Below are 25,314 nucleotides of genomic sequence, written 5' to 3' on the forward strand. Positions count from 1 at the left end.
CTTATGGGGCCTCTGGAAGCAACCAATGCTGGCAGAGCAGCTCTCCTTGACTGCTCGCTGTCTCTGCTGCAGAGCCAGGTTCACATGTCACCCATTGGCTGTTTCATGAGCACCTCCCTTTGACAGCTACCAGCATATGGCTTGTGGAGCATCTAATGGAAGTGATGGCCTCTCATGTCCTGAGATTCTGCTGAACTCCTTCCAAACTGGCCCAAGTAAACACTCCTCTTTTCAATGACGCAGGACTCACGATTCCCTCCTGAAATGAAAACAAGGCCTTTGGCATCCAGATTAATCATGCTGGGTATGTGAAAAATAAAGCCTGCAGTAATCCATATTCAGGACTTTCCTGGACAGTGATAATGACTCACTTAATGTATTAGCTTCTTACTGCTGTTGAAACTGGAGAAGGCAATGCACACGTAGTCGGACACAACTGAAGCGACTTAGCAGCAGCAGCAGCTGTTGAAACAACATGCCACAGACTTAGTGGCTTAAAAGAACACAAATTTATTACTTTACAATTCTAGAGATCACAAACCTGAAATGTCTCATGGGGATAAAGTGCAGGTTTTAACTGGACTATGATCATTCTGTTCCTGCCTTTTACAGCTTCCGGAGGCTGCGCATTCCTTGGCCACGGTCTTGCATCACTGTGACCTCAGCTTCCACTGTTACATCTCTTCTTCTTGTTCTTCTACCTCCTTTTTTCTTTTATAAAGACATTTATGATTACACTGAGCTTTCCAGTATAATCCAGGCCAATCCTTCTACTTTAAGATCATTTAACACAATCACTTCTGCAAAATCTCTTTTGCCATTTAAGGTAACGTATTCACAGCTTGTGGGGACTAGGGCATGGCCCCTTTGGAGTGGCTGTTAGTCTATATACCACAACTGGTAGGTGTAGTAGGCTTATTTTATCTATGAGAAAACTAACGTTTTGTGGCAGATTAAATTATTGGCTGTTTTTTCTCCCTTTTCCCTGTGGCACACTGACGTAGTTTTGCCATTGCCACCTGAAGACAGGAGTGCACTTCTACGACCTTTGACTGTAGTCTTGGACATGTGACTCTTATTGGACAATGACATCTATTGATGTAGCACATGAAGAGGCTTGAAGTGTGTTTGCACGTTTGGGTTTGCTGTCTTGTATGCCTTCATTTTATGTCTGGGCTCTTAAAAACAGCACTATCAATTATTCCCAAGAGTAAGAAAAGAACCAAGTGTGTCTAAGAAACAAAGCCCCAATTTCCTTTCTGAGAGAAAGAAGAAACAAATGTCCTAATTCTCTGGTAGCATCTTAAATGATTTTTGTGCTCTTTCCCTCCATTAATGGGTAACAGTATTATTCTCTGGAGGGAGATGGCCTGGTTTCTGATGCAGAGTCTGAAACTCCGAGCTGAGTATCCTAGGGAAATTTACTTAACTTTTGTAAACCGCAGTTTCCTCTTCAGTTAAGTGGGGATAATGATAGTAACTATTTCCCATGAAATGAATGAACTACTGAGTATATAGCATTTAACATAATGCCTAGCACATTGTACATGGTGAATAAAACTGTTATTTCTGTTATTCATCCCTCAAACAAACTGAATCAATCATTGCTAACTAAGTACTCTGGTAGGCAGTGAGGGCACAGTGATGAACAAAGCATGATTTTATCCTCAGAGGAGCTAAATTCCTTCTCATGAGGCAGATAAACTCATAGTTCCTGTCAAACATGGTGAGTACCGTGGTGTTTACAAACGGACAGAGGCAGGAATTCTGACCCGACTCTGTAAGTCTTTAGAGATGCTCTTCTCCTCATATAACATCTTTTAAAACTAGGGCTTGCATGGGACTTCCTGAAAAGACTTCATGGTACAGCAAGCTTTGCTGGCTGCATTCACTTCTCTTCGGGAAAAAACTCAGCTGCTGGCCCTGGGCTTGGCTTAGCCTCTGCTACACAAACCTGTTTTCCAGAGGCCAGTTCCTCCGTTCCAGACCCTGTCTTGGCTCGGTCCCTGCGTGGGCCTTTGTCTTCCATTCTCTTTCTAACCTCCCGTGGCTGCTAGGCCACAGGTGTGTCAGTTTGGCTCTGTACCTGTGAGCTCAGCCAGCCACCCACGTGCCTTGTGTCTGCGCATTCCTCCACAACACCTGTCATCCTGAAAGCCTGGCTTGCTCCTTCTGGGTAGAGATAACTCCCATCTCTTCTTTAGTAATAGCCTGGATTGACTTTTTATACCTTTCAACCCTAATCCAAGGGATTATTTGTATTTATATGGGATGTATTTTGCTATAAGCTATAGAGTAGACTACTAGACATGGCTTAAAATACATTCATTTTTATCAGTTCAGGCGATGTTCAGAAAAGGCTGTTGCTGAGGTTGTTTGATGGCTTGATAAGGGGGTAAACAACCCAGTTCCTGTTTTCTGCTCTATCGTCCTTGGCTTATTTGTGAAATTCCTCCTGGATCCAAGATGGCTGCCAGACCAGAGTCAAAAACAGAAAGGGAGCAGTGGCAAAAGAGAGCTCCTTTGTAGGTTCGCCTCTTCTATCAGAAAAGAAAATTCTAGAAATTTCTCAGAAGCATTCTCTTACAGTTAATGTCCAGAATAGAATTTTATGGCTACTGCTTGCTATAATAGAAAACTGGGAATATGAGTTATGGCTTTGCCTCTGTGGCAGAGGACAGCATGGAGCCTGGAGTTCGAAACAGCTGTTGGGTAAGCAGGCAACTGTGCCTGCCACACCGTTACCCAAGATCTCTGTTGTTGTTCAGTCTCTCAGTAGTGTTGGACTCTTTATGACCCCATGAACTGCAGCATGGCAGGCCTCTCTGTCCCTCACCATCTCTTAGAGTTTGCCCAAGCTCGTATCCATTGAATCAGTGATGCCACCCAGCCATCCGGTTCCATCCAGATCTGTGATATGACTTAATTTTTACTTTATACAATTTGGCTCACATTGGACCATGCAGAAGCATTTTAATAGTGATCTTATAGTATAATCTGTGTGCATTGTTTTTACCTGTCCTTGTTTTTTCCTGTCTTTTCAAGTTCATTTCTTAATATTTTTTCAGTATCCATTCCTTTTGATTTCTGGCTGCCATACCTGTTTTTTCAGGCCTAGCCCTTTTTCTTGTTGCTTTTTACCTTTTAAAAAAGTTTTTTGAAGCTTTTTACCAGATGGCTTTCATTATTCTAATACTAGAACTTCAGAAACCTCAAATGACATGTTATTTGTCCAGTCACGTCCAACTCTTTGTGACCCCGTGGACTGCAGCACACCAGGCCTCTCTTTCCCTCACCACTCCCAAAGTTTGCCCAAGTTTATGTCCGTTGCGTCAGTGATGCCGTCAAACATCAAATGACATGAGAGGATGGTAAACAACTTATTATCAACTCATTGCCATAAACATCTAAGTATATTACTTATCTATTATATCTAGAGTAGGGCCTGACTGTGTAATTTTAAAAAGGTGCGTGTCAGCCACACTTGATCTAAGCTGAGCCACCTGAAACAGAAATGAACTTCTCCTATACAGTGCATATGGCTTTATTTTTTCCCTCCTGCTTGCCTTCATTAAATCAGAAACAAAATAAAATACAAAACACAGTGACTACAGAGTCAAACTACAGTCATGGGGATACTTCCCACAGCTTCCTCCTCCACGCCTGCCTTGGAAGCATCCCCTCAGGGCTCCATAGGCAGGGAGGGGGACTCACTTCCCATTTGAGGAGGACAATGAGACAGCAGCTCTCTGCATGCAGAGCAGGGCAGACCTCTCTCAGCAAGCCTCTTAGCTTGCTGCTGCTGCTTTCCAGATTCCACTAGTCAGAAACAAGCTTTAAAAAAATTATTTAAACAATTCTATTGGTATTAATAATGAGAGCAATCCTTTTTTGAATGCCTGCACGTACAGAATTTAACTTAGGTACCTTTCTTATGGGCTTCCCAGGTGGAGCAGTGGTAAAGAATCTGCCTGCCAATGCAGGGGACTCAAGAGACATGGGTTCAATCCCTGGGTGGGGAAGATCCCCTGGAGTAGGAAATGACAACCCACTCCAGTATTCTAGCCCGGAGAATTCCATGGGGTTGCAAAGTCCAGGGGGAAATGACTGAGCACACACACACACACACACATCTTTCTTATAATACTATTTCTTCAATCCTTATAGCAAACTTGGAAGTCAGATATTAATTTATTTTACATGATATAAGCTGACAACATCCTGATTTGATGAAAAAGCAATGAAAAAACATTTGTCCTCAAATATTTTGACCTTTGTTTTGATCTTCCATCTGAAATTTTTCCATTATTTTTCTTACTCCAGAGATCTCCTTTGTCTTAAGTTGAAGTTCCCTTGAAGGAGAACCTGTGATTGGATTCTTGAGACAAGTGATTTACTAAGGGAACACTCTTGGAAGAAAAGGGGTGGAGGGTACAGTTTAGGGTGGCAAGAAAGCTAAGCAAAGAAGCAATCTTGTCTAGAGACCAGTTTCAGCCTGAATGCTTGGAATACAAATTATACCATGGATTTGTCCTTGTTTTCAGGAAGGGGCTGGCGTTTGTCATGCCTGTGTTGTCTGTCATTGGCTGTTGGGTGTCTATGTGTGTATATAAATGTCTGTAGTAAAAAGGCATCATCCATTCTGCTGAAACATTGATCCAAAGAAAGGGGAAGCTGTGAGCTTTTGGCAGGCACTATTCACAGTGGCTGGGGGTGGTGGTGGTGGGTGACCCAGCGTTTTGGGGGAAACCTGGAGCATCCACTATAGTCCACTTCTTGCACTGTTCAGACTTATTTGCTTCTCCCATGAAATTTATTCCATCCAGGCACAGCCATGCCCCAGTTAATGGGGGAGCTAGTGGGATAAATTATAACCCCCACACTGTAGCTGGTCTTAGAGTGATTTTTGTTTTATCCCTCTCTTACTTTCCACTGTAGACCTCCTCCTCTTAACTAGCATAACCATAGCTTGCATGGGTGAGTGCCTGTATTCTCAGTCCCAGGGGATTCCGAGCCTCTGGTGATTGGTACCCTCATCAGGCAGTGATTGCTGTACTTGCCCATTTACATTTAAAACCAAGTGAGTACCAAGAGTGGCACCTGAGCACCAAACTGATTTTTATCTGTCCCTAATATATAGCAGCAGTTTATCCCTTTGACAGTCAGGGTCAATTACCCCATCCAGTGTGATAGCTCCTTTTTTATGACAGCTGGATCACTGTTATAATGAGCCCAAGGTAACCACATGTCAGCTGTAGCTTTAAGTTTAATGGGCCCTGTCCTATACTGTTTAGTGGAAGTGGCCCCTTTTGGGACCAAGGGATTAATGATAGCTAAAGTTGTAGGAAAGGAAAGTACAGGTCAGTCACTGCAAGTGATGGTGAATGAGAGCATTCTTATATCTCCCCATTGGTTCCTGGAGCCATGAATTCTAGATATTGGCAATATAGCATCTTATAATGACCACTGGCTTAAGGTGTAATTGGCATCCTGAGGAATGATACCTTTTCCCACAAGGTGTCATCACCAAGCTGATGCATCATCTATGCTTTCAAGCTGCTTTTCTATAGCTCTATCCAGTTCTGGATGATGTGGTATATGGTAGGGCCAGTGTTCCTTCCTATTCAAGTAGCTTACTTGAGCCTTCTGAACCTGCTTGAGCCTAATCTTATTTCATTTTCTGATGAATTGTTGCTAGACCTACTTGATCTTAAATGACTTTGTTATTGTGACAGTATACATCTGTAAAGTAGTATACATCCAGACTAATTATATTAGTCTGGAAGGGTAAATGCTCAGTTTCTACCAGGGGCCTGGCCATGCCAGAAACTGCTTTTCAATACTGTATAGTTTCTTCTGCAGACAGCATGGTTTTGATACAGAACCTAGAGGTTGCTGCTACGTCTTTCCTGGCCAGAGATTTGACAGAGTCTCCTTGTCCACTTCAGACAGCCCTAGTAACATGGGATCTGCTGGGTCCTTCAGGGCTACTTGTACTTTGGCCTGCAGCTGTTGCAAAGCCCTTCTTTTTGTGAGCCTTACTGTAAGACTGGCAGCCTTCTGTGCCACTTATGAGTGGATGTGTGTCTGCTAACCCCATCCAGCACTGCACTTTTTACTTAGAGATAGAGGGTGCAGGGATTTCCCTGGCCGTCCTGGTTAAGACTGTGCTTCCAGTCCAGGGAGAGCATGGTGGATCCCTGGTTGGAGATCCTACATGCCGTGTGGTGTGGCCAAAAAAGAAAAGGTGCAAAATACAACAACTCATCCTTTCCATTTGAGGGGAAGTTTCAGCATGCCCCAGACCATGAGACTCCTAAATAATTCATCAGGAGTTGCAAATTCTTGGATCTTTATTGGGATTTTCTCCCACATTCTGGAGCATATGTGTCTTACAGTCAGGCACTTAGTAGTTTTTGCTCATCATGTCTTACTTAGATGAGCTGTTAATACTGGTGGGCCAGTATGTGGTTCTGGGTAATGTCCGTAATTGCCCTCCCACCCAAGTCTCCTAGACGAAGGGAGTAATTCTCTGTCTAAAGGGAGAGGAAGCTGAGAAGAGTTTGCAGCCACCACTCATGACAATAGAGAGTACCAGAATAGTGAAGAGAAGGGAGAGTCAGCATCCACTACATCCACTACAGCATCCACTACATCCCCACAGCATCCACTACACCCTGGAAACATACAATGATATCTGGAGATAGTGGAGGAATGATGCTGAGTGAGGAAGGGATCAAAATTTAGGATACTGGGATCTCTCACTATAGCACTGCACTGGAAAGCAGTTTCATATTGATAGAAAGGAAGTTGGTTGTGAGAATTCTGAGTAGCCTGAGTCCTTTCCTGTGGGAAATGGCAGTGGTGTGGTGGGAAGAAGACAGTTAAGTATTCATAAAATCTGCAAGTTGGTTGTCAAAACCTTTGCAGTTAGAAACTGGCCATGGTGGGAGTGTTCCTAGCACAGAGATCAGCAAATACTACAAATTAGTGCTTTTTTTCCCCTCCCCTGGAAGCAGTTTACCAGCAGATCATGGCTACTAGAAGCTTTTTTAAAAGAATCGCAAAATAGGAGAAGGTGAACAGCAAGAGAACCCCAAAATCCAAAATCTAACTAATTAGTCATTTTTCCTGGAACCAGAGCTAGTGCATTTTCCTTTTCCTAAAATGCAATCAGAAAGTGCCATCTGGTTAGCCATTTTTTAAGGTCATTATGTTATTTTCTCATTAAAAAACCCATTTACTTCTGGGGATTGCTTAGTAAGTTTATGTTGCAATAGACATGAAGAAACTCTTCCTATTTTGTTTTCCAGCCCCCAGGCTTGCCTTTGGCTGATCATTTCCTCATGGAACTAAAAATCTAATCATGTTACTCCCTTGCTAAAAGTAAGCAAATTGTTTTCTGTAGCATTTACGTATAAAACTTCTCAGCCTGGGATATGAACCTGAGTTCCTCTCAAAATCAGAGCGTAAAATAAGGGTCTGTGTGTGGGTAGTTTTTGGGGAGTAATCTCACGGCAGAAGGGAGAGATTGGGGAGTGTGGGGGAGGAAGGAGATAAAGCCGATACGGAGATGCCGTAATCACTGTCATGGGAGACTAGGGTTCCTTCCATCCTGGTTCCCACTGGGGCCTTCTTGGGATTGTCTATAACACCTTTCAGCGTCCACACCAGCCATAAGGGTAAGTATTTATGAACTTTTCCCCTTTGGTGAGGGTTGCCCCAAGAGGTTTACATGTCCCCCACCCTGTCCATGCACACGCTTCTGTGCTGTAACACCTAAGAGCTGGGTGGTCTCCCTCCAGTGCCTCTTATTGAGGAGTTGGAGAAAACCTAGGGCAGAAAGCAAAAGATGTGGACACAAACTTTCAGTGAGTTTCTGTCAGTACAAAGTGACTTGACACTTATATGGGACTGTTTCCTGAAGCCAGGATTGTGGGGTGGAACACAAAAGTCTGCTGAAACACATGACATGTAAGGCTCTCCGTGAGTTTCCTTTTTACTCTTCCTGTCTCATCCCTGGACATGGTCTCCTTACAGACTGTCAACACCAAAACAGGTATCCTAGTCAGACCTTTTCATTTAATATAACCTGATTTTTTTTTTTTTTGGTGTATACTCATTTCTTTTTTTTGAAATGCTACCACTCTTTTCTCTTAGTTAACACAATGTTTTCAGCTAACACCAGATGTGACTTTTTCCTTGAAGCTTCCATGGTTCCCCCTAGTTAGTGCTAAATGCTTCTGTAGTTCTTGAAATATCCTTATTATAACTCTTATTACAACACTAACTCTAACACCCAAATCTGTTTACTACCCAGCCTTCCACATAGATTCATAAGGGACTGTATTTTAAATTTCCATATCCTGAGTACCTAACACAGTACTTGACTATATAATAAATGTTCTTTAGGTACTTGAGGACTAAAAGAAGGAGTGCATTTTGATTTTGTGATGCCTTGCTTTTACCTAAAAAGAATCTCTAATCTAAGTCCATTCCAAATAAGTTAAAACACTGATATATTTTGAAAGCAGTGAGGTAAGTATCCAAATCAGGTCAGATCAGTCGCTCAGTCGTGTCCGACTCTTTGCGACCCCATGAATTGCAGCATGCCAGGCCTCTCTGTCCATCACCAACCCCCAGAGTTCACTGAGACTCACGTCCATCGAGTCAGTGATGCCATCCAGCCATCTCATCCTCTGTCATCCCCTTCTCCTCCTGCCCCCAATCCCTCCCAGAATCAGAGTCTTTTCCAATGAGTCAATTCTTCGCATGAGGTGGCCAAAGTACTGGAGTTTCAGCTTCAGCATCATTCCTTCCAAAGAAATCCCAGGGCTGATCTCCTTCAGAATGAACTGGTTGGATCTCCTTGCAGTCCAAGGGACTCTCAAGAGTCTTCTCCAACACCACAGTTCAAAAGCATCAATTCTTCAGCACTCAGCCTTCTTCACAGTCCAACTCTCACATCTATACATGACCACAGGAAAAACCATAGCCTTGACTAGACGGACCTTTGTTGGCAAAGTAATGTCTCTGCTTTTGAACATGCTATCTAGGTTGCTCATAACTTTCCTTCCAAGGAGTAAGCAAATAGGTCTCTGATATACATAGATATATATGTATATATTTATATACACACATATATAAATATATATATACACATACACCTATATATGTATTTATACATATGTATAGGCAGCTGAAGATGGAGAAGCTAGCTCTATACAGTCAGCAAAAACAAGACCAGAAGCTGATTGTGTATCAGATCATGAACTCCTTCTTATAAAATTCAAACTTAAACTGAATAGGGAAAATCTCTAGACCATTCATGTGTGACCTAAATCAAATCCCTATCATTATACAGCAGAAGTGACAAATGGATTCAAGGGGTTGCATCTGGAGAACAGTCTGCCTGAAAAACTATGGGTGGAGGTTTGTAACACTGTACAGGAGGCGGTGACCAAAACCATACCAAAGAAAAAGAAATGCAAGAATGCAAAACTATTGTCTGAGGAGGGCTTACAAATAACTGAGAGAAGAAGAGAAGCGAAAGGCAAAGGAGAAAGGGAATGAACCCAAGTTACAGAGAATAGCAAGGAGAGATAAGAAAGCCTTCTTAAGTGAACAATGCAACAAAGCAGAGGAAAACAACAGAATGGGAAAGACTAGAGACATCTTCAAGAAAATTGTAGATACCAAGGGAACATTTCATACAAAGATGGGCACAATAAAGGATGGAAATGGTAAGGGCCTAACAGAAGCAGAAGAGATGAAGAAGAGGTGGCAAGAATCACAGCAGAACTATATGAAAAGGTATTAATGACCCAGATAACCACGATGATGTGGCCACTCACCTAGAGTCAGACATCCTGGAGTGTGAATTCAAGTGGGCCTTAGGAAGCAATACTAAGAACAAAGCTAGTGGAAGTGATGGGATTCCAGCTGAGCTATTTCAAATCCTAAAAGATGATGCTGTTAAAGTGTTGCACTCAATATGTCAGCAAATTTAGGAAACTCAGCAGTGGCTACAGGACTGGTAAAGGTCAGTTTTTCATTTCAATCCCAGAAAAGGTCAATGCTAAAGAATGTTTAAACTACCACATAATTGTACTCATTTCTCATGCTAGCAAGGTAATGATCAAAATCCTTCCAGCTAGGCTTCAATAGTACAAGAACCTAGGGCTTTCAGATTTCTAGCTGAATTTAGCCAGGACATGGAAGCAACCTAGATGTCCATCAGCAGACAAATGGATAAGAAAGCTGTGGTACATATACACAATGGAGTATTACTCAGCCATTAAAAAGAATACATTTGAATCAGTTCTAATGAGGTGGATAGAACTGGAGCCTATTATACAGAGTGAAGTAAGCCAGAAAGAAAAACACCAATATAGTATACTAACACATATATATGGAATTTAGAAAGATGGTAATGATAACCCTGTATGTGAGACAGCAAAAGAGACACAGATGTATAGAATAGTCTTTTGGATTCTTTGGAGAAGGCAATGGCACCCCACTCCAGTATTCTTGCCTGGAAAATCCCATGGATGGAGGAGCCTAGTGGGTTGCAGTCCATGGGGTTGTTAAGAGGTGGACACGACTGAGCGATTTCACTTTCACTTTTCACTTTCATGCACTGGAGAAGGAAATGGCAACCCACTCCAGTGTTCTTGCCTAGAGAATCCCAGGGACGGGGGAGCCTGGTGGGCTGCCGTCTCTGGGGTCGCACAGAGTCGGACACAACTGAAGTGACTTAGCAGCAGTAGCAGTTTGGACTCTTGGGAGAGGGAGAGGGTGGGATGATTTGGGAGAATGGCATTGAAACATGTATAATATAATATATGAAATGAATCGCCAGTCCAGGTTCGATGCATGATACAGGATGGTTGGGGCTGGTGCACTGGGATGACCCAGAGGGATGGTACAGGGAGGGAGGTGGGAAGGGGGTTCAGGATGGGGAACACGTGTATACCTGTGGCAGATTTATGTTGATGTATGGCAAAACCAATACAATATTGTAAAGTAATTAGCCTCCAATTAAAATAAATAAATTTTTTTTTTAAAAAAGAAAAGGCGGTGGAACCAGAGATCAAATTGCCAACATCCGTTGGATCATAGAGAGAGCAAGGGAATTGTAGAAAAACATCTATTTATGCCACATTGACTATGCAAAAGCCTTTGCCTGTGTAGAATTCTTAAAGAGCTGGGAATACCAAACCACCTTACCTGCCTCCTGGAAACCTGTATGTAGGTCAAAAAGCAACATTTAAAATCAGATATGGAGCAACTACTGCCGCTAAGTTGCTTCAATCTGGTTCAAAATTGGGAAAGGAGTACATCAAGGCTGTACATTGTCACCCTGTTTATTTAATGTACTGTACTTCATGCAAATACAAAAAAGATCTTCATGACCCAGATAATCAATGATGGTGTGATCACTCACCTAGAGCCAGACATCCTGGAATGCAAAGTCAAATGGGCCTTAGGAAGCATCACTACGAACAAAGCTAGTGGAAGTGATGGAATTCCAGTTGAGCTATTTCAAATCCTAAAATGATGTTGTGAAAATGCTGCACACAATATATCAGCAGATTTAGGAAACTCAGCAGTGGCCACAGGACTAGAAAAGGTCAGTTTTCATTCCAATCCCAAAGAAAGGCAATTCCAAAGAATGCACAAACTACCACACCATTGCACTAATTTCACATGCTAGCAAAGTAATGCTCAGAATTCTCCAAGACAGGCTTTAACAGGACATGAACTGTGAACTTTCAGATGTTCAAGTTGGATTTAGAAAAGGCAGAGGAACCAGAGATCAAATTGCCAACATCTCTTGGATCATTGAAAAAGGGAGAAAAGTCCAGAAAAACATCCACTTCTGCTTTATTGACTATGCCAAAGCCTTTGACTGTGTGGATCACAACAAACCATGGAAAATTCTTCAAGAGATGGGAATACCAGAGCACCTTACCTGCCTCCTGAGAAATCTGTATGCAGGTCAAGAAGAAACAGAACTGGTCATGGAACAAGAGACAGGTTACAAATTGGGAAAGGAGTACATCAAGGTTGTATATTGTCACCCTACTTATTTAACTTATATGCAGAGTACATAATGAGAAATGCTGGACTGGATGAAGCACCAGCTGGAATCAAGATTGCCAGGAGAAATATCGATAACCTCAGACATGCAGATGATATCACCCTTATGGCAGAAAGTGAAGAACTAAAGAGCCTCTATCAAGAGGAGAGTGAAAGAGGAGAGTGAAGAAGTTGGCTTAAAACTCAAGATTCAGAAAACTAATATCATGGCATCTGTTCTCATCACTTCATGGCAAATAGATGGAGAAACAGTGGAAATAGTGACAGACTTTATTTTTTTGGGCTCCAAAATCACTTCAGATTGATTGCAGCCATGAAATTAACAGACCCTTGCTTCTTGAGGGAAAGCTTTGATAGACCTAGATAGTGTATTAAAAAACATAGCCCACTTTGATGACTATGGTCCATCTAGTCAAAGCTATGGTTTTCCCAGTAGTCATGTGCCGGGAGCCAGCATGAGGAACTCTGCCCGTGGCAAAGGTCATGAGGAAGGAGGTTCGGCATATGCAAAGGCGGGATTGAGCCTCAGGAGTCCCCCTGGAAATTCTTGAGCATTCAAAGCTATGGTTTTCCCAGTAGTCATGTGCCGGGAGCCAGCATGAGGAACTCTGCCCGTGGCAAAGGTCATGAGGAAGGAGGTTCGGCATATGCAAAGGCGGGATTGAGCCTCAGGAGTCCCCCTGGAAATTCTTGAGCATCTACCCCCAAAACCAGAGTCTACCTACTTTACTGCTTTGTGCTCTCACCTACACCTCTGACTTTATGGGGGGCTGTCCCCCACCACCTCTCTCGGAGAAGGAGTTAACTTAGAGCTCCAGTTAATAAAGTTCCTGGGCGTGACAAGAGTGTTTTAGTTCACAAACTCCTTTGGAAGTCCTCTAGCCTGCCTGAATAGGTTCTTCCAGCCACATGTGATTGTTCACAGCCTCCCAACCGTGAGAGGCATGAGATGTTCTAAACTGTCTAAATACAGATTCCTTTGAGCAGTTAGAAGATTATTAGTATAGTATAGTGGGTTGATTAGAAATTATATTGGTGAAGGGTTTTCATTTATTGGGCCAATGTTTGCTGCTAAGTTTCCATATCCCTTACCTACTATGTCCCTGAGAGTGTATTGATTAATATAATTGGTGTATAGGAATGTAAGTAATAGCTTTAATGTTTGTAACTTTGGACCCTTGAGTTAATTCTTTTCTTGTTATAGCCCACAACACTTTTGCCCTATAGAAATGCAACTTTATCTAATGCTTTCAGAGGGTGGCGCCTGACTTTAGAATAATCACCTTTAGAGAAAAATAAGTTTTCTGAAGAAAGGGTCATAAAATGTTAACAGCCCTCCTGGCCAGAACATGATGTAAATCACCTAAACTTTTGCATATGATAAGTTTGAAAGCCTGGCTTCGATAGGGATCAAGGACTGCTGTCCTTGCATGACTCTACCCCTTCCCCCATTATCCTCTATGCACAACTTAAGGTATAAAAACTACTTTGGAAACTAAAGTGCGGGACTTGCTCACCGAAGCTTGGTCTCCCCATGTTGTTCTTTCTCTCACCTTCTGGCTGAATTCCCATCTGGAGTGTGGAGGCTCGCCAAGCCTACTAATTTTGCCTGGGCTTCTAAGATCTGACCAGGGAGGCCTTAGTGTCTCCTCTCCTTCGGGAGAATGGGAGGATGCCTGCAGTCTACATAGGTGGCTCAAATTCCTTGTCTTGGAATTTTATTGGTTTTCCACGTAAACCAAGTTATTCAGCCTCTTTTCTCCACTGAATTTCTTCTCTGAGCTATCCCTATTTAACCACTTTTTATATCTTTAATTCTATCATATCCTGATCACTAAAGCCGTTTCCCCTTTGAATTCCCTGGATCCACCAGGGCTGGACCCTGGTAGTCATGTACAGATGTGAGAGCTGGACCATACAGAAGGTTGTGTGTTAGTTGTTCAGTCAAGTCCACTTGTGACCCCATGGACTGTAGCCTGCCAGGCTTCTCTGTCCACGGAATTCTCCAGGCAAGAATACTGGAGTGGGTTGCCATGAGCACTGAAGAATTATACTTTCAAATTGTAGTGCTGGAGAAGACTCTTGAGAGTCCCTGGGACATCAAGGAGATCAAACAAATCAATCCTAAAGGAAATCAACCCTGAGTATTCATTGAAAGGACTGATGCTGAAGCTGAAGCTCCTATGCTTTGGCCATCTGATACAAAGAGCTGACTCACTGGAAAAGACCCTGATGCTGGGAAAGATGACCTTTGAGCCCCTGTGGTTGTATTCACCTAGGATAAATGCTATTCATGTCAGCATCCTTATAGCATTAGCTTGCCAGCTGAGGACTAATGTTATGCATCTGATTGGCAACACCCATTATGTGTATGATGTCAGCATCAAGAAAGCCTAGGACAATGACTTCTGGCTATATCCTGGGGATTCCAGAGGGGGAAACTCTTCAAAATTCAGAAACTATGTTCAGAAGAGATTGGACAGCTTCAAACTACTCTGTCTAGGAGAAAATCAGTGCCCCAGGTAATAACCCCTGTACTATATGAAAGGTAATTGCTACCTTTTAAAGCTTATTTTACTGAATAGGAAGAAAAATAAGGTAGATGGATCTTGTAAATGAAAACTGTAAGGAAAACTAGCCAGATATGCTTTCTCTTTTATTGTTAATATATCCGTATATATTTATATTAATATGATTGTAAAAGATATTCTCACTATTAGAAATTCATGAAGAAATAGAAAAATTATAGAGGGGAAACAAGAATCATCAAATAATTCTACCAACATAAAACTACTTTTACCTATTCGTTTCATACTCATCCATTCATCTAATAAAATTACATAATGTATACATTGTTGTTTAGTTTAAAAAAATGGATGAATACAAAAGGATAAGGAGGCAACAGAGGATGAGATGGTTGGATGGCATCTCTGACTCAATGGGCATGAATTTTAGCAAACTCCGAGAAATAGTGAAGGACAGGGAAGCCTGGCGTGCTGCAGTTCATGGGGTCACAAAGAGTTGGACACAACTTAGGGACTGAATAATACAACACAGTGCTGCTTGGAACATTGAGTTGGGGCACATCTAAACCTAAAGTTGCAATGCCATTTGATTGGACATCTCTTAGAGAAAATTATTTTGAGCAGATAAATTAAATTCCAGCCAACAGATAATTCTACTCCCAATCCTACGCCTGTATGAATCCACTAATCAAGTATAGTAGTAGTAGTGAAAGTCACTCAGTCACGTCCGACTCTTGTAACCCCATGGACTGTAGCCCGCCAGGTTCCTCTGTCCATGGGATTTTCCAGGCAAGAATACTGGAGTGGGTTGCCATTTCCTTCTCCAGGGCATCTTCCCAACCCAGGAATTGAACCCATGTCTCCTGCATTGCAGGCAGATTCTTTACCGACAGACCTAGGAGGGAAGCCAGTATAAGTCTAAGCCTAGAACATAAATAAATGTAGAACAGAATAAATGGTAGTCGAGAAAAGTCCTCCTGCTTAAACAGGGCTACCTGAGATAACAGGCACTGAAAGCCAGAGGAAAGAAAGTAAGCTATGAATGCCAGGAAAAACTACAGAAGCTGAAACGTAGTCATGATCTGAATATGTAGCAAATAAAATTTGTCATTTTTAAGTTGATAGTTCTTCAGCCTTTTTTGGTCTTTTGTGCCACTGGCATTTTGAAAAATACATGCCAGTTGTTCAATAGAATATTTCTTAATTTGTGTTTCTTTGATGTTTCTTCAAGTTACACATTTTTGGCTGGGATATTATTTAAGTGATAAAATATCATACCTGAAGGTACATGTTATTAATTTTCCCCTAAGAGTGATATTAATCTTGATCACTTTATTATGGTGTTCTCTAATTTCTCAACTGCTTAGTCATTTCCCCCACTTTACTTGCTAAATAATTTGTTGGGAGGTACTTGAGGCTATGTGATTCTCTTGTTCTTCATCAGATTTTTACAACCAAGATTAAGCACCCAATGATATTTGCCTGCATTAATTTTCAGAATTATGTTTGCAAAATGATATTTTTTCCCAACGTGATTGATCAGTATTTTCCTGTAATGAAGACTCTTTGTTTCTCCTTTGTTATGGATTCATTTATCTATTTATATCAGTATGTAGACTCATGAATTCTTATCATTGAGTTATAATCTACCAATGTTTTTATTTTGATACTTTAAATATTCCAGTTTTGGTTAGTGGGAGCCCCTTAAGAGTGATGCTGGTGTCTTTTTGACATGCCTCCATCAATCTTTTGAACATTTCCTTACTTGTGGCACAAGATGTTCTAGGCTGACTTTTCCTGCACATCTCAAGAATCGATCATTTCTCCAAAGAGCTCTGGTACCTTCCAGTGAAGAATGGTATCTGGAAACCAAAATCTGGGTGGTGGATTTGCTCACTGCTGCTGGTACATCATTATCTGTTTTGTTTTTTTGGTGGACAAAGCTAATGATGACGGTAGAAGGAGGGAGCACTATTGTAATTTGCATTGATTTGAAGCTCATGCTCTTCTCTCCTTCCTAGTGATGCTGAATGTATGGAGCATGTGTGGTATTATTTTGTTCCTTGTTGACATTAGTTTTGTGGGAAGGATGTGTAGAGTGATTTGGATTCAGGAAACCATCCTTATCTGAACACTGATAAGAACTTTTGAGATCTGAGGTCTTCTGCTGTTTCTCATATCCAGGATACTCTCAGTCTCCAGGGTATTTAAAATTTAATTAAAGATTTTCAATGAACTGATGTATGTGCTGATGAAAACTGTGAGAATAGGAGTTTCTGCTCCATCTCCTGACTATCTTTCATTTTAATGGTGTGTCGCTGTTTTAGGGTCAAAGAAGGCAGCTTGGGAGGAAACCAGGCCAATAATTACTCCCTTAAAATGAACACTGATAGGAAGATGGCTTTTGTAACATGCTTTTATGCATTGCTTTCACAGGCTATTGATACATTTGCCATTTTTTCTTACATATTATATATATATATATCACATATAATATATAGCCATATTATATATATCTTAGATACACATATGAATAGTCAAAAGTGTAATCTGTGGCATTTATAAAAGTCTAATCTGATTTTATTGCTGGAAGCAGAAATACATAGAGAAGAAAATAAAGTATTCTGTTTCCTCAGGTACTGATCGCACAAATGAAAGCTTAGTGTTTCATTCTAATGCGCTTGTGGCTTTCATTAATCTCACACTCACTGCTGATGAATGAAAATTGTTTTGTCGTCCCAGGCAGACTGCTCCTGCAGAGTAATTAATCGCAAATGAAGGGTTGGAACAACTATCAGTGAAAATGTTGTATGTCTGCAGCTCAGCTGGGACTCATCAGCCAGGACTTCATGGGCAGCGACTCATGACTTTATGATTCCTTTCACTTACATAGGGAATGACAAATGGAGCCACTGACACTCGCTTTAATCAAATAGTCTCTAAAACAGGTGGCCAGTCAGGATGAAGGAGGTACAGAGGGCTTCTTAGATAAGAGCTTCCTAGAGTGAATGCATTTCATAGTGAAAGAAGTTGTGCTAGGCATAAAAGCTACCTTAGTATTTCTGGGCAGAAAAGAATCAACTGGGATTATGAAGCATACACCATAGTCTCTAATAGGAAGCAAGGTAAGAATTAGACATAATGATAGGAAGAAAGGAAACCCACGAACTATTCACCTTAAGCTTTAGTTTTGGAATATTATGAGATCTAGTGTGGAACCTAACTGGTGAATAGGCATTTTAAGATTCCAGTCCAGCTAACACACACTTGTATCTGAAGGTACAGTGTTTTGGAATCAGTTTTATCTGCATAAGGAGAAGAACATGGCAGCCCACTCCAGTATTCTTGATTAGAGAATTCCATGGACAGACGAACCTGGTGAGCTACAGTCGATGGGGTCACTCAGAGTCCGACACGACTGAGCGACTAACATACTTTATATGCATAAAGTGAAAGTGTTAGTTGCTGACGGACTCTTTGTGACCCATGGACTGTAGCCCGCCAGGCTCCTCTGTCCATGGAATTCTCTAGACAAGAATACTGGAGTGGGTAGCCATTCTTTTCTCCAGGGGATCTTACCAACCCAGGGATCAAATCCAGATCTCCTGCGTTGCAGGCAGATTCTATACCATCTGAGCCACTGGGGAAGCCCTTGTATGCATAAAATATTTCTCAAAACTCCTCTGGTGCTGTCTCCCTTGCCACACAGCCTCACTTTCATGAAGGGGGGAGCCTAGAATCACAGTCGTGTATTCCTTTTTTTTTTTCTTGGCTATGCTGGGTCTTCATTGCGGTAAGTGAGCTTCTCTCCCGAGTTGTGGCACACAGGCTTAGTTGTCTGGTGGCATGTGGGATCTTATTCCCTGACCAGGGATCAGTCCTATGTCCCATGTGTTGGAAGGTGGATTCTTAACCACTGGATCACCAGGTATACCCCTGCAATCATATATGTCTTGAGCAACTCTAGTTTTAACAAAGTTTTCTCTTTTTCCCTGAGGCACTAAAATCCCCAGGTCAAAGGACTCCTTGCTTCTCAACATGTCATCTAAAACCAGCAGCATCAGCATCACCCGGAAGTTTGTTAGAGGATTTGGGGCCACAGCCAGACCTACTAAATCAGAATGGCATTTTAACAAGAGCCCTGGTGATTCCTTTGTAAATTACTGTTTGAAAAACCGTGCTGGTGAGGACTAGACCTGGCCAGTGACTTTATGGTATCCCTCCATTCTCTCCTCTATATTCCTAGCTCCATATTCTGCCTCCCACTGTTGTGGAGGCTCCTAACACCCCCTGCATCTGCCCCTGAAAGTACCCGTGGGTTCTGCACCGGTGTGCTCTGTCATTTGAAGAAGAGGGTGACGAACGAAAGGATGCTTGTTCCCATCTCTGCTTCCTGTCATTGACTTTGTAACAAGTTCCTGTGCTTGACCATCTCTCTTCTGATACATCAGTTCTTTTCCAATAGATGTCTTGGTTTACTCACATGAATAAAGTACTAGAAGACTCTCCCCTTTGGTCTACATGCTAAATCCAAGGGTGAATCTAAGGCTCAATCTAGGAGCTCTGCTGGCTGTCATTTTAATAATAGCTACCATAATGATTTAATAATGTTTTGAGTTAAAGACAGCTTGAATTAGCTTCAATTATTTTAAAATCAGAAGATTTTACACAAGTCTGTATCAAGGGCATGTCTTGACAAATCTGGGTTCGCATTTCCTCTTGCGATATCAGCTAGAGCTGTGTAGTGGTTGGCCTGTCAGACAAAATTGCGTCTTCCATCATGCCTCTGTCCTTAATGCTTTTTATTATCTCCTTAATTCCAAGTCCAGGAGTTCTTGGTGTTTATCCTCATACCCACTCTGTTGTTTTCTCATGCTTGGCCCAAGTCCCTCTTGTTTGTGTTGCCTGCTTATCTTTCATGGGCACGTGGATCTGGGGTCCTAAGCCAGCTTCTTAGTCTTCTTTATTAAACATGGTATTTTTAAAGTGTGCCATTTGCTTTTGTTTTTCCACTTAATACAGGTGCACTGTAGAATTTTCATCCCTTTTCAGGGATAAATCTGGATTCCAAACATAGAACATAAGTCTGTGATACCAACATAGAAAGTTTTGGACCTCTTAGCCATCAGTGCCTTCAGAATTGAAAGCCCAATAGAATATGAAAATAATATATTTGGACGACAGAGAAACTCACTAAATCATGTTTTCTTGGTTGTTCTCACTGGATCCTTTAGAATTTGCTTCACCGGCAGGCACAAGGCCATTTCCAAGAACATGTCACATCAGTTCAGTCGCTCAGTCATGTCTGACTCTTTGTGATCCCATGGACTGCAGCACACCAGGCCTCCCTGTCCATCACCAGCTGCCAGAGCTTGCTCAAACTCATGTCCATCGAGTCCACGATGCCATCCAACCATCTCATTCTCTGTTGTCCCCTTCTCCTCCTACCTTCAATCTTTCCCAGCATCAGGGTCTTTCCATGTCACATACTGGTTCAAAAAAAAAAAAAAAAATCCCCAAACTCACTGTTGATTTTCTATCTGGAGCTTAAAATTTTAATTTCTAGGGATGAAAATTCCTACAAGTGTTCCTTTCCATTTATATTACTGATTTGGAAATCTATCAGCTGATTTCTGTATCTGTCAAGGAGTCTAATGCATCCTAGTATGTGATTTGCCATAAAATATATAGAATATGTAGAATTATGTATACCTTCATCCTCTGTGCTCTTTGGAAGGCACTGCGGCCTTTGTGGCCCAAGGGAATGGAGCCTGGACCTCAGAGAGGCGAGTAACCAGTCTGGCTCGCGTCTGGGGAGTAGGCAGGAGGTTTGCCTTGCTGACCATCCACTGGCAGAGCTCTTCTGTAGTGTGCTTCTCCTGCTTCACTGCAGAGGGAGTTTATCATAGGACAATGGAAACAGAGGCAAACACTTCTAGAAGAAGCTGCTTCTCATGAAGTCAGCAGTGTTGGAAAGGTGAAGGGGGAGGTTGGGGCAGAAGCACTGAGCATCTCAACGGAGAACTCTTGAACATGTCTATACACTCGCCCATTCAGCCAAGAAGTTTTTTTTCTTTTACAGCTTATGATGAATTAGTATGAGAACTTAATTTGCTACCCCTGCCATCTGTACTTAATGCATACATCAGGAACAATGACTTTCAAAGTCAGTTATGAAATTATGAAATATATGTTGGGACAAGGTGTCACATAGAAATAGCAAAGAGCAGTGTATCATGTTGAGAAGTGCTAAAGCCTAGAGCACATGTCAACTTGGTATGTGCAGAGCATCCATGAACAGGGCACAGAGGTTCTGCTTCAAATCACAGCTCCATGCAGTGCACAGGATGGCATCCCCTCTGTCAAACCGAATAAATCCTGCAGGATTTAAGATTCCGTTTCTCCCCTCCTCCCTCCTTCTTTCTTTGCCTTCCCTTTCCCCTCTCCTCTATTTCTTAGAAAATACCTTTAAAATTTTTTTCAGATAATCAAACACTTTTAACTCTTCTCTCATTTCTCATACTGAGCTGTTCCACTAATCCTGATGAAATTCATACTTAATAGTATGAAGAACTGAAGAGTTCTCTCTGAAATTCTTAACCCTTTTCCTCTGATTTTTCTTCTTCTGTCTTTCTTAGTAAGCAGAGGTCAATAAATTATTCCTAGCTCACTTCACTGTGGGGTTATCATTCACTATGGAGTTGCAATAATTTCCTTTTAAATCTCTATCCCAGAAAATGAATGCTTTCAGTACCAACATCCCTACTTTTACTCATTTCTAGATTGTTTTTCTAAAGATCTTCTAAATTTTGAAATTCAGAACCATACCCTGCTTCTGGGTACTGAAGAGCCACACAGGAAACACTTTGACAGAGGGCTGCAGGTAACTATCTCCTGAGCATTTGGGGTGGGGCATTGGTACACAGAGAAACCTGTAGCTGCACACTCAGTCATCACCAAACTGCTCATTGAATAGTCTGAACTTGATGGGATTCAAACAGTACATTGATTTAATTTTTTTATATCACCATCTGAAACATGTTTAATCCAATCTTTTTTTATTTCATCAACATCGCAGACAAATACGATAATGATTCCAAGTTTGTCTACACTTAAAGCTCTCTTTCTCTTATTTAACCCTTAGATTTTCTCTCTCCCACTGCTGATGTGACTTAGGGCTGGGAAGACCTGGAGAGATGAGAGATGTGGTAGAACATACCACCTGCATGCCTTTCCTTCACCCTCTTCCTTTTCTAGGTCCCTATGCCTATGGTGCAGGAAGGAGAAAAGTGATATAAGGTGACAAGTGTTTCTTTTTTATTTCTTGACTAACACTAGTTGGCTTCCCCAGGTGCCCCTCTGTTGCCAGGTACCCCTAACATTTTTGGGGGCCTGTGTTATGAGTATGGATAGAAGCCAAGACATCCTATGTCTAAATACTAAGAAGTTGTATATCAAGCAAATGAAGTATTGAATAGATGTATTCCATGCACTTATATTGATAGACATTTTTCATATTGACCCTCAAGGCCAGTTGGACTGTGGAGTCCATGAACTCCTTGTAATGTTGTATGTTAACATGATGGCATAGAATGAACTGTCCTTGTCCTCCTCTCCACCCATGGCCCAAGGCTACCATCTTTATCTTTCCTGGATTTCACACTGACATTTGCCCTGTAGCCCTGTTAATAGTCACTGCAGCCAACAAGTTCAAGCTCTGTTTTACCTCCTGCCACCTGCTGCAAACAGCCACCTCATGGCTACTTTTTGGGCATAGAGGTTTTATTCTTCAGGGGAATGGACCCAGGGAAGAGGTCTGTGTAAATTCTGAAAGCAGGCTTAGGACCACTTGGAGAGAGAATTCTGGAGTACTCAGAACATGACCTAGAAGAGGGTGCAGACTGGCAAGTCCCTTTGTCCCTCATCTTGTAGGGATGGGCATGGCTGTAGGAGGGCAAGAATGTTGTCCTTAGAGAGAAGGCTAACCACTGCCTCTGTAATGAACCTCAGGTCTCTTTTATCCTCTCCTTATATAAGGTGGGGGGAGGGGTGGAAGTGGGATGGGGAGGTAGTTGGAGGATGGCAGAACTTGTTTCTTAATAAGCCCAGGAGGGACTGTTGGGCCCTCTTATTAGGTAATTTATGCTCTATCTTCTCAGTTTACAATCTGAGTGACCCATTCCAGAGCCAATAAAAAAATCCCTCAATATCCTAATATGCATGCAGACAAAATACCTCTTCTATTAGAGTAGGTAGCTTTGCCAGTAAAAAAGAAAGAGGACTATTTAGCCAAATATTTATCTTGATCTTTGCTTTCTGTGTATAGAAATTTTCTTTTACCTCACAGTTATACAAATAGCATACTTGTAATTTGGCTTAAAAATGTGTCTGGGCAACAAGCAAATTACCAATTTAATCCCTTCTCTTTCTATCTTGGCCCCATGTTTCTATGCCTCCATCTGTCACCAGGCTAGGCAATGCACATACACAGTATTTGCACAAACACCAATTCTTAAAAATCTCCAAAGATCCTCCAATATTTTTTCTTCTGAGACATAGACAATAGATATTGCTCACTTATTGGAGTACTCACTTTCTGGAGTGCTCACTTACCAAGCATCATTCCATGTGCAAGAGGGAAGGTGATGTACAGCCTCCGATATGCTACCTTTACTGCATCTTCTCTCACTCAGGGGAACATTTCGAAAGCTAGAATGTGAGCGTGAAGTTATTATGGGGATAACCTTGAACTCTATTCTATATTAAAAGGTAAATCCCTGATAAATAATGCAGCTATAATCAGTAATAAACTATCTGCCACCAGTTGCACAACTGATTGTGATACTAAAGTTGACAAGAAATTCCCTAGATGATCTAAAATGCAGCAAGCAATAGAGAGCAACAAAGAGAGAGGATCTGATTCTTGCAAGGGACCCTAATTTATGGAGGGCTCTAGATACATGGATCAGATCCTATAATTTACTTGCAAATTCATCAAGCACTCAGTTACTGACATACTTCATCACAGTTGTCATGCTTTTAGAAATATTTATGTGAAACAAAGGAAGAACTGTATATTAAATCATGTGTGTGTATATGTGTACACACACATGTAATATACCAGGAGTAATAATTGATGGATTGATGATTTTACCGAAATTATCATATTTAATCCTTAAAACAACTCTGTTGATGAGATAAAAATCCATTCCATTTTATGTATAAGGAAATAGATGCTCAGAGAACTTACATAATCTGCCCAAATACATACATGTAAGAATCAATGAACTGGTACAGGCACTATGGAGTATGTTTTCCCCAAGAATTTAAAAGTAGAACTACCATATGATACAGCAATTCCACTTCTAATAACATATCTAAAGGAAACAAAACAGAGTCTTAACGAAATATCTGTACTCCCATATTCATTGCAGCATTATTTTCGATAGCCAGGGTAGGAGAACAAGCTAAGTGTCCGTCAATGGATGAACAGATAAAGCAAAAACTTAAATCTTCTCACTTAAAAAAAAGGTAAATACGTGAGATGATAGAATGTTTTAATTAACTCAACGAAGGGGATTCTTTCACAATGAATACTGTAGATCAAATCATCGTGTTGTACACTTTAAATATCTTAACAGTTTTTTTTGTCAATTATACCTCAATAAAACTGGAATAAAAAGAATTAAAACAACAAAAGTGGTAACAGGAACAGAAGAAGCAATGACCCCGTGTTGCAATTCAGGCCCTTCTGACTCTAAAACCGATTTCCCGAATCACAATTTTCTGCTGTCCCTTTTTTCTCTATTTCTTTCCTTTACTTAGCAAAAATAAATGAAGCACCCGTTATGTGAAAGGTATGTTTCCAGGAGTTGGGTATACCCTAAGGACAATCCAAAATTCCTGCCTTTTGAGAACTTAAATCTATGTGGAAAGCAAGTAATAATCAAGCAAATATATGACTAAATTAATACACAATGCACCTCCAGGTGGTGGTAAATTCTATGACAAAATCTCCATAAAATGAGGAGATTGGGAATGACAGTTGTGGTAGACAACAGGCACAGGAGCAGGGTGCTTTTTCCGGTATGGAGGGCAGGGAAGTCTAAGAGTTGACATGCTTTCACAAGACATTGACTGCTTTATTGAAGGGTCTAATTTCCACTGTGGCCCTGTAAACAGTATGCATTTTTTAGAGGAAACCCTCAGGTGCTTTTTGCAATTTGTTTGTAGGGCTTCCCAGGTGGCATAGTGGTAAAGAATCTGTTTTCTAAACAGGAGACCCAGGTTCAATCCCTGGGTCCGGAAGATGTCCTGGAGAAGGAAATGGCAATCCATTCCAGTATTGATGGCTGGAAAACCCCATAAACAGAGGAACTCGGCAGGCTGCAGTCCATGGGGTCACAAAGAGTTGGACACGACTTGGTGACTGACCACACCAGTATCGACAGTGTTGTATACCTGTGCTGTGAGCCTTCCCAGTGAAAAAGAAAAGTTTGTGAGCCCTTTCTAAAAGCATAGAAAGATGTCTGAGGATACTTAAAAACATTTTGAGTTGTATATGGCAAGAAGGTACAGATCCTGTGTTTAGATTGAATGCCCCTTTAACTCAGGCAAACATTACATGTTTTGAAAGAAGGAAGAAAATTAGACAAAAGAGAGAGGGTCAGTGAGGAATTTGGGAGGG

At 41.4% G+C, this 25,314-nt stretch overlaps 1 long non-coding RNA gene across 2 annotated transcripts in view; it reads left to right on the forward strand.

The window, feature by feature from the left end:
- Window positions 1–25,314, forward strand: part of LOC133249498 (uncharacterized) — a 239,258-nt gene that overhangs the window by 115,101 nt on the left and 98,843 nt on the right. Inside the window, exon 1 of one of the 2 annotated variants that reach the window (XR_009736986.1) lies at window positions 14,047–14,624. The exons of the other annotated variant lie outside the window; for it this stretch is intronic. This is a non-coding gene — a long non-coding RNA (uncharacterized LOC133249498). Of the gene's footprint in view, window positions 1–14,046; window positions 14,625–25,314 lie in introns of those variants that run through there. 2 annotated transcript variants of the gene reach the window in all.

The sequence above is a fragment of the Bos javanicus genome, chromosome 6 (genome assembly GCF_032452875.1).
Source record: "Bos javanicus breed banteng chromosome 6, ARS-OSU_banteng_1.0, whole genome shotgun sequence".
Lineage (NCBI taxonomy): Eukaryota > Metazoa > Chordata > Mammalia > Artiodactyla > Bovidae > Bos > Bos javanicus.